Raw genomic sequence first — 10396 nt, forward strand, 5'->3', positions numbered from 1 at the left:
TCCCCCAAAACTTACATATTTAAGTTTATTTAACTTGATGGTTTTGTAGACTGTACACTGAAAACCCTAATAAGTTGAATGAACTAAATTGATTGAGTAAACTCGTTGCCTCAATTTAATTGAGTAATGGAGTCTCCCAAAACTTACATATTTAAGTTTATTTAACTTGACGGTTTTGTAGATTGTACTTAAATCACTCAGTTCACCAAACATGATGCTTATTTAATGTACTTAAACAATTATGTTCACTTAACTTGGTACTAATTTCAAGTGTACTTATATATTTAAGTTAACTCAACATGTAAATTTAACTGAAAATGATGTTCTTATTTTTGACAGCACACTGAAGTAAAACAAATAACAGCATATTTAAACTTTGACCTTTTGACAAAATGTCACAAAATTTATGAAAATACAGTAAACCCTATACTGCACTGTAAAAAAAAAAAAAAAAAAAAAAAGTATTGTTATGTCTTTGCAGACATTGAAAAGACATCCACTGACGAGAGAATGTTTTTATGACGTCTTTTTTTAATGTTTTTTATGTCTTCTGTACATCCGATATAGACGTTCACATATCCTCCTTACAAGGTTCTGTGACTTTATTTCTGTCAGACATCTAGAGAAGCTCTTATTGAGAATTAACAGAGGTTTAAATGTGCATACTTGATTAATTTGAAGTCACCATTGTGGTGGAAAATGTTTGGTTTAGTTGGGATCTTGGTCCAGATACTTCTTATGTTCGCTTGTCTCTTGCTGCTATAACAGTATATTTTAAAATGCTGTTTTTGTGGCGAAGAAAGATGAAGCTTAAAAGAGCTCAGGTGTTATCAGCTCTTTGTTGGTGTTAGCTTGTCTCTTGCTGCTGTAACTTGTGTGTTATAAAACACTGTTACTGTGGCAAAGAGAGTTGAGATCTAACATACACATATCTTGCTTGTAATGGTGACTAATTATAGTAAAATAAAATGTATTGCTGCAACTATGGATATACTTTTATGGATATAAACTTTGTAGATAAAACAATGTACGTACTTTTAGAAAACCGATCATGTCGTCACAAACAGACATCAAGATTTTGGATATGCATCACATCAATGGTGACAATCAGAACAAAAAAGGCTGGAAAATAAGGATGAGTTTGTGCTATGGAGCTCTTTTGTTTGTCACCATTATTGTGATGCATATGCTAAATCTAGAAGTCTGTGTGTGTGAGTACTTGATTGGTTCTTTTACTCAAATTATTTCAAACACATTCATTTCGTCCATCTTTAAAATAAGTATTTTACTCCTGGTGCCTGCAAAAATATCAAACAAAACTTATTTTATGATCTCAAATACGTATCATGTGATGACTTTCTCATCAACAAAAAACATCAAATAACACCTGAACTCATTTAAATTTGTCTTTTTTCACCACAAAAACAGCAGCAAGAGACAAATTAACACAAGAAGTAACTGGACCAAGATCCCAACTAAACCAAACACTTTCCACCACAATGGTGACTTCAAATGAATCATGTATCAACATTTAAACCTCTGAGGGATTTAGGTAGTCTACAAAACCGTCAAGTTAAATGAACTTAAATATGTAAGTTTTGGGAGACTCCATTACTCAATTAAATTGAGGCAACAAGTTTACTCAATAAATTTAGTTCAGTCAACTTATTAGGGTTTTCAGTGTTTGAGCGAAAGAACATGGCAGCTAAAGTTACTGCTTAACTCGTTAGATCGAAAACCCTAATAAGTTGAATGAACTAAATTGATTGAGTAAACTCATTGCCTCAATTTAATTGAGTAATGGAGTCTCCCAAAACTTACATATTTAAGTTTATTTAACTTGATGGTTTTGTAGACTGTACACTGAAAACCCTAATAAGTTGACTGAACTAAATTGATTGAGTAAACTCGTTGCCTCAATTTAATTGAGTAATGGAGTCTCCCAAAACTTACATATTTAAGTTTATTTAACTTGACGGTTTTGTAGATTGTACTTAAATCACTCAGTTCACCAAACTTGATGCTTATTTAATGTACTTAAGCATTTAAGTTCACTTAACTTGGTACTAATTTCAAGTGTACTTATATATTTAAGTTAACTCAACATGTAAATTTAACTGAAAATTATGTTCTTATTTTTGACAGCACACTGAAGTAAAACAAATAACAGATTATTTAAACTTTGACCTTTTGACAAACTGTCACAATATTTATGAAAATACAGTAAACCCTATACTGCACTGTAAAAAAAAAAAAAAAAAAAAAAAAAGTATTTTTATGTCTTTGCAGACATTGAAAAGACATCCACTGAGGAGAGAATGTTTTTATGATGTTTTTTTAAAATGTTTTTTATGTCTTCTGTACATCCGATATAGATGTTCACAGATCCTCCTTAAAAGGTTCTGTGACTTTATTTCTGTCAGACATCTAGAGAAGCTCTTATTGAGAATTAACAGAGGTTTAAATGTACATACTTGATTCATTTGAAGTCACCATTGTGGTGGAAAATGTTTGGTTTAGTTGGGATCCTGGTCCATATACTTCTTATGTTTGCTTGTCTCTTGCTGCTATAACAGTATATTTTAAAATGCTGTTTTTGTGGCTAAGAAACATGAAGTTTAAAAGAGCTCAGGTGTTATGAGCTCTTTGTTGGTGTTAGCTTGTCTCTTGCTGGTTGTCTCATTGTTACTGTGGCAAAGAGAGTTGAGATCTAACATACACATATCTTGCTTATAATGGTGACTAATTATAGTTAAATAAAATGTATTGCTGCAACTATGCATATAATTTTATGGATATAAACTTTGTAGATAAAACAATGTACTTACTTTTAGCAAACCGATCATGTCGTCACAAACAGACATCAAGATTTTGGATATGCATCACATCAATGGTGACAATCAGAACAAAAAAGGCTGGAAAATAAGGATGAGTTTGTGCTATGGAGCTCTTTTTTTTGTCACCATTATTGTGATGCATATGCTACATCTAGAAGTCTGTTTGTGTGAGTACTTGATTGATTCTTTTACTCAAATTATTTCAAACACATTCATTTCGTCTATCTTTAAAATAAGTATTTTACTCTTGGTGCCTGTTAAACAAAACTTATTTTAAGATCTCTAATACGTATTATGTGATGACTTTCTCATCAACAAAAAACATCAAATAACACTTGAGCTCATTTAAATTTGTCTTTTTTCACCACAAAAACAGCATTTTAAAATACACCAATACAGCAGCAAGAGACAAATTAACACAAGAAGTAACTGGACCAAGATCCCAACTAAACCAAACACTTTCCACCACAATGGTGACTTCAAATGAATCATGTATCAACATTTAAACCTCTGAGGGATTTAGGTAGTCTACAAAACCGTCAAGTTAAATAAACTTAAATATGTAAGTTTTGGGAGACTCCATTACTCAATTAAATTGAGGCAACAAGTTTACTCAATAAATTTAGTTCAGTCAACTTATTAGGGTTTTCAGTGTAGGCAACGGCGTTCGAAATCCGCGCTTCCTGAGTCTGACGAGCGCTCCCGCTCGCTTCCCCCGTCTGCGCGTCCTGAAGCGTTTGATCAGCGCCGCCGCTCCTCCGATAACAACGTTCAGTAAAACGTCTGAATAATTAAAATCCGGTAAAAGATCTTGTGGTGTGTTCTGCCGAATGTTCAGCAGTTCATCCCTGGTGAAACTGATCGTGTTTGTTAAACAAAAAACAGGAAAAACGAACAAAAACAGCACAAACACTGGAGAGCCAAGCACTGAAGCAGCCATGTGCGGCGCCATCGAGTGATAAATAAATGCACTGATGTTTGCTGGTGTACTGTGAGATCTTTTGAATGAGGAATGATCGTCTGTCAAAAATAAGCAGATGAACACAATTTTATAACCATGTGGACCATATCACATCTCAGTGCATTTATTACACTTTTAAAGAAAGTAAAAGGAGTTTTACTGTGCGACTGACGTCTCCTCCAGAGAGTCACGGTCACTATCAGAATCACAGTGAAGATCAGAAGCAGAAGCACAGACACACTGATGATCAGAAGAGAGCCTGAAAACACCAGAGATTCACTCAATCACTCTGAAGAGCAAAACTGACCGACTGACAGAAAACAGTGAGTCTGTACCTGTTATAGGAGACACAGATGAGAGAGTGGAGAGCCACCTGATGAGAAAGATGAAGATTAAGAAGAAGAAGAAGAAGAAGAAGAAGATGATGATGATGATGATGATGATGATGATGGTGGTGATGGTGATGTAGATATTCTGTGACTGTTTGCATCTAAAACACAGTAAAGTATCAGTAAGTTGGCGTGCTAGAAATGTATATTTTCTCACTTACTGATATTTCACTTCCTGTTAAAGACGCTGATGTTTTTCACACATTACTGAACCATCAGACATATTTCTTGACACACAAAACCACAAACTGCCAACTTGAAATAAAAGCTTATAGAGATGCTGGTTTGTTTCATCAGTACTGACCAGAAACGCTGACGAGGACTTGTGTGATGAAGCTCTTGTGTCCTGGATCAGACTGAACTCCACACCAGTATTCAGCTGAATGTTGTTGAGTCACATGACTGATGATTCCCGTCAGGAGCTGCTGCTCTCTGTCATCATACAGCTGCATCTGTCCCTCAGCGCTCCATCTTCTGCTCTCCTTCACAGACGTCTCTTCAACACAGAGATCAGATCCAGATCTCCTGCAGACAAACTTCACATCAGCACTGTGGGATTGTGGGTATCTGCAGCTGATGTTCACAGATCCTCCTGCAGCAGCGGAGAGACTGATGCTCTTCTGACAACAATCAGCTGCTTGAGAGACAAATCAAGTTCACATTAAACACCAGATTCATCAGTTCAGCAAAGAAACAAATGCATGAAACTGTAGTCTTCAGAAACTTTGACTGTAATCTTATATTCTCCAGAATCGTTCTCATTCAGTTCTGTGATAAACAGACGTAAGAGACGAGCAGATCTGTCATCATGAACAGAGAATCGACCGTCATGTGTCCATTCTGCTGCTCTTTCAGTGTTTATTAGAGTAAAACATCGATCTGCTCCAGTTTTACACACATCTATCAAAGGATTCTCTTCTAGCGTCTTATATTTGTAGTTTATAATCACATTTCCTCCTGAATATCCTCTCACAGCACTGAGTTTTAATCTGTTAAACACAAATTCTGGCAAATTATCACTCAATGAACACAAATCTGGTCGCTTAAGTAGAAAATATCTGCTGCAGCATTAATGCATGCAAGTTTATGAACTATGGGTGTAAATATTCAGAGTCAGTGTTGAGTGTGTGATGTTGTGGAGATCATCATTAGTTTGAGAGTCTCAGTTACTCACCTGTTACAACCTTCAGCTTCACTTCAGTTTTAAGATCATATTTTGCATGAATATCATTCCCACAGTAGTAAATGTCAGAATCCTGTTCTCTCATATCTCTGATGGTCACAGTGAAAACTGCTGCTCTTGTGTCGTCATACAGAGAGAATCTTCCAGAATCAACCCATTTATCTTTAGTATTAGTCCTGATTCGGTCTCTGCACTCTGACCACTGTCCTCTACAAAAATACTTATCATTTTTCTTATATTTTTCCTCATATCTGCATGTGATGCTGACTCCTCCTCCTGAATATCCTGTCACACTGATGGAGCTCAACACACCTACAACAAACCAGCATCTTAATGCAACAATCACATATTTATATGAGAATGAACAGAGATGAACTTTCAGTTTGCTTTTAAAGTTTTTCAGAGTGAATTCATGAGCTGAAGTGAAAGTCTGTGCTGTTTCGAGTGATTTACTGAGTTCAGACTCTCACCAGGAATCATCAGCAGAGTGAAAGTCCAGATGATCTTCATTCTTCTCTCTTCTTCAGTGATCTTCTCTGTTGTTAGTAGATTCAGTTCTTCTGAAGCTCTCGATGTGTGTTCAGATGAGTTTTAGTGTCTCTTTCTTGGTCACATGACACACATGGTCAACATGAACTGATGAATGTGACATAGACGCCCAGTTCCTCTGAGAGAGAGAGAGAGATAGACAGACAGACAGACAGACAGAGAGAGAGAGAGAGAGAGAGAGAGAGAGAGAGACACAGAGAGAGATAGACAGAGAGATTAAAGATAATATAAATAAGGAAGTTTAAGTGAGACTCTGGACAGTGCCATCTGAAGGACACACATGTAAACAACAGAAACTCTATAGTAACTATAAAAATGGCAAATTTTAATAAAATGTAAAATTGTAATTTTCACTTTTGATAATTGTCCAAACATATTAAAATCTATAGAAATCTAATACTTACTTTAGACATTAAATATATATTTCTGGTTGAATGAAATTTGGCCTTTGTTTCAAACAATTTGGCCTCTGGTGTTCAGATGATGTTCAGCACCATGGACAGCGACTCATATTCAACACAAACACTACCACAGTCTGTACAGATGGTGACATTACACCTCATAAAACATAATGCAGAATAACTGACCTTCAGGAGCTGTTTAACTGAAACATAAACCAAATCATGATGCAGTTTATGTGGAGAGACCTGAGCTGCTGCTGCTGAGTTTGTAAGAACAAGAGCATTAGTTACTGATGTGGTTTGATGTTAAAATAATAACACAGCATTATTATAAAGAACAATCATCCTTCATTTTGTTTCTAGTTATATACAACTAAACACACATAAAATACATTATTTCAAATACAATGTTAATAAAAAATGAGAAAACATTACAGGTTGTGTTTACTGAGCAAATAAAGACTAAAACAGTCGATCAATAACATGTACAGTATTTACTGAGAGCTCTGGCTCATAATTGCTTGCAATGATAGACATCAATGTGAAGACAGATAATTTACGAAGGAACAACATCAGAACCATCTGCGTCATTCAGACCCTCAGTAGATGATGATGATGATGATGATGATGGAGAAACTAATCAGAGGGGTTTGTGGGTAATTTTGAAGTAGCATAGACTGTTTTAGTAGAATCAGGGGGGGTTCTGGGTATTTGGGCAATAGCATAGACTGTTTTAGTTCCTGTATCTGGATCAGTGTGAGGTCTGGTGTTTGCAATTTCTTCATAAACCAAGCCGGTTTGAGGAACCTGCGAAAAGAATGAGAACGTATTCACAGTTCTCGAGGTTCCAAGATGTCGCAGCAGGATTATGATCATATTAATGCAAACACATTATTATCAAGCACACTGATTTTACAAACCGCTTCACTGTTTCCTGTTCCAGGTTTGGGCATTTTAGAGGGTGAATTAGGGCCTGTAAAACAAACACTATACTACATTAAATATAATAATCTTTCACATTCATGCCCAACATTTGAGATTTTTAAAATGTATTTTGTATTTTTTTTTTATAACACTGCACATCACTTCAGTGCATTTGTGAGCACTTTATTTTATATTTAACCCTAAATCTAGCCTTAACCCATGCAGTGTCTTGTTTTGACCAGCAGGGGGAAACAACATATTTTCACCTACTCATTATTTCTCTGACAGCCATGCAAAATACACTTACCTAAAGGATTATTAGGAACAAATGTTCAATTTCTCATTAAAGCAATTAACTCATCAACCAATCACATGGCAGTTGCTTCAATGCATTTAGGAGTGTGGTCCTGGTCAAGACAACCTCCTAAACTCCAAACTGAATGTCAGAATGGGAAAGAAAGGTGATTTAAGCAATTTTGAGTGTGGCATGGTTATTGGTGCCAGACGGGCCGGTCTGAGTATTTCACAATCTGCTCAGTTACTGGGATTTTCACTCACAACCATTTCTAGGGTTTACAAAGAATGGTATGAAAAGTGAAAAACATACAGTATGCGGCAGTCCTGTGGGAGAAAATGCCTTGTTGATGCTAGAGGTCAGAGGAGAATGGGCCGACTGATTCAAGCTGATAGAAGAGCAACTTTGACTGAAATAACCACTCGTTACAACCGAGGGATGCAGCAAAGCATTTGTGAAGCCACAACACGCACAACCATGAGGCGGATGGGCTACAACAGCAGAAGACCCCACCGGGTACCACTCATCTCCACTACAAATAGGAAAAAGAGGCTAAAATTTGCACAAACTCGCCAAAATTGGACAGTTGAAGACTGGAAAAATGTTGCCTGGTCTGATGAGTCTCGATCTCTGTTGAGACATTCAGATGGTAGAGTCAGAATTTGGTGTAAACAGAATGAGAACATGGATCCATCATGCCTTGTTACCACTGTGCACTGCTAAAAATCGCTGTAAAAAAAACGGCCACATTTTGACAGTATCATACTGTTTTTCATTAAAACAGTGCATTCTGGGTAATATTCATCGTTTTCGAGAAGGTAGCCTGCTGCTATATATCGTAAATTAACAACGTTCAAAGTCGACATTCAGCGGCTGTGTTTCAAATCACACCCTACCCCCTCATTCACTATTCCCTACATGAGTTTACTAACATAGTCCACATGACAGAGAGAATGAAAACTAATAAGTGAATTGAACTACATGAACTACAACTGACTTCAGCCACAGCTTTAGATGAAATCAACTGAAGATTTACAAACTTCACTCATTACTAACCAGACTGACTTTATTTCTATCAGATCAGAGATCAGAGATCGAAAGATCTTACTGAGAATTACAGAGATTTAGATGATAATGTTACTTTTTCGTTTGACATTACCATTGCGGAGATCAGTGTTTACTTTAGTTGGGCTCCTGACCCTTGACTTTTGTACTTTAAATTTTGTTTCATTGCTGTATTTGTATATTTATGATACATCTGTTACAGCTTTATCAATTTTGATAGTCAACTGATTATGGCTGTTTCTGTCAAGCATAATCTTCTAGACTGACTTAAAGTGTTGCTATAGTAATAAAATATTAATTTGGTGTTGAAATATGTGAGTGAATGACACAATTTTAAACCTGAATGTGATAACCAGAATTTATGGATTTAACGACAGTATTGGTTAAGAAATATTTCGGGCAGCAATCCTCACAACACTCAAAGAGAGAAATCAACAATCAGCATATGAATCTCAACAATGGTGACAATCAAAAGGTTCATGATGCAATGCATGCTGGGTACCAGCACAGGATAAAACTCATCCATGATTCCCAGCATGCATTGCGGCATGAATAAATTATGCCCCTGAATTGTTCACTTATTTTCTTGAATTCTTATGTGCTTATAATTTGGCATTTGTTTTAGGTTTTAGTAGCATGTGTTGTGATGTTCAGAACTGATCTGTTTATTTATTTTGTGGATTGTCACCATTGTTGTGATTCATACGCTGATTATTGAGCTTTCTGTCTAAATTGCAGCAATTTTTTTTTATGAGTGAAATTTTCTTAACAGTCTTTCATAACTTACGGCTCAGCAGTGTTCCTTCTTATGCTGTATTATCAATATTCAATAAGATAAGAGACACAGGATTAGAGCAGAAATAATAGTGTTTGTTCTTGCCAATCTTTAAACAACAATACCAGATTTTTGTCTTCTGTCGACTTTTGTTTTGCTATAACAAGTTCCAAAGATGCATTGTTACAGCATGTAAAAAAAAAAAAAACTTAGTTTTTGAAAAATCACGTTCAAGAGCCCAACTAAAGTAAACACTGATCTCCATCATGGTAGTGAAAAACACCTAAACCTATTTAACTCTCCATAAGATCTTCTGTAGACATATGACAGAAACAAAGTCAGTCTGGTTAGTAATGTGAATCTGGTGAAGCTGTTTTAGTAGTTGTTTAATCAGATCTTGAGAGATTTGATGTATTCTTTTATTCAGTTGATTTCATCTAAGGCTGTGGCTGAAGTCATTTGTAGATCTTGTGTTTCTCTTTCCTTCAGTGATTCTGCAGGTGTTTATCACTAATGCTCAATCATCAATTAATCACATAATTATCTTATTAACTTCACTGATTCAGTGTTACTCTAACACTCTGTAGTGTGCACACATTATAAGTGTTCATTTAAAACTGAGGATTTTGTTGTGGGGTCTAAAGGGTTAAAGATTTAAGCTGAAGAAAAAACAGCATGAAACATAATTTAACAGTAATAAACTGTAATTAATTTACAGGAAACAAACTGTAGAAAAACAGTTATTTACTGGCACCCCTCCTGCCAGTAAATAACTGTTTTTCTACAGTTTGTTGCCGTAAATTAATGGTTGCCAGCAAAAAAAAATGTTTTTCTACAGTTTTTTTGCCGTTAAGTCAAGGAAAAACAGTAATATACTGTAAAATGTAAATGTCAGATTTACCAAATGAAAAAAAAAGTTAATTTAACCAAAATATTTGTGAACATCCATAGAAAAAAAATATGCAAAGTCATACACTGATAATGAGAGTAAATACTGAACTTGACTGTATTAATGTG

This window comes from Carassius auratus, chromosome 12, assembly GCF_003368295.1.
Source record: "Carassius auratus strain Wakin chromosome 12, ASM336829v1, whole genome shotgun sequence".
NCBI lineage: Eukaryota > Metazoa > Chordata > Actinopteri > Cypriniformes > Cyprinidae > Carassius > Carassius auratus.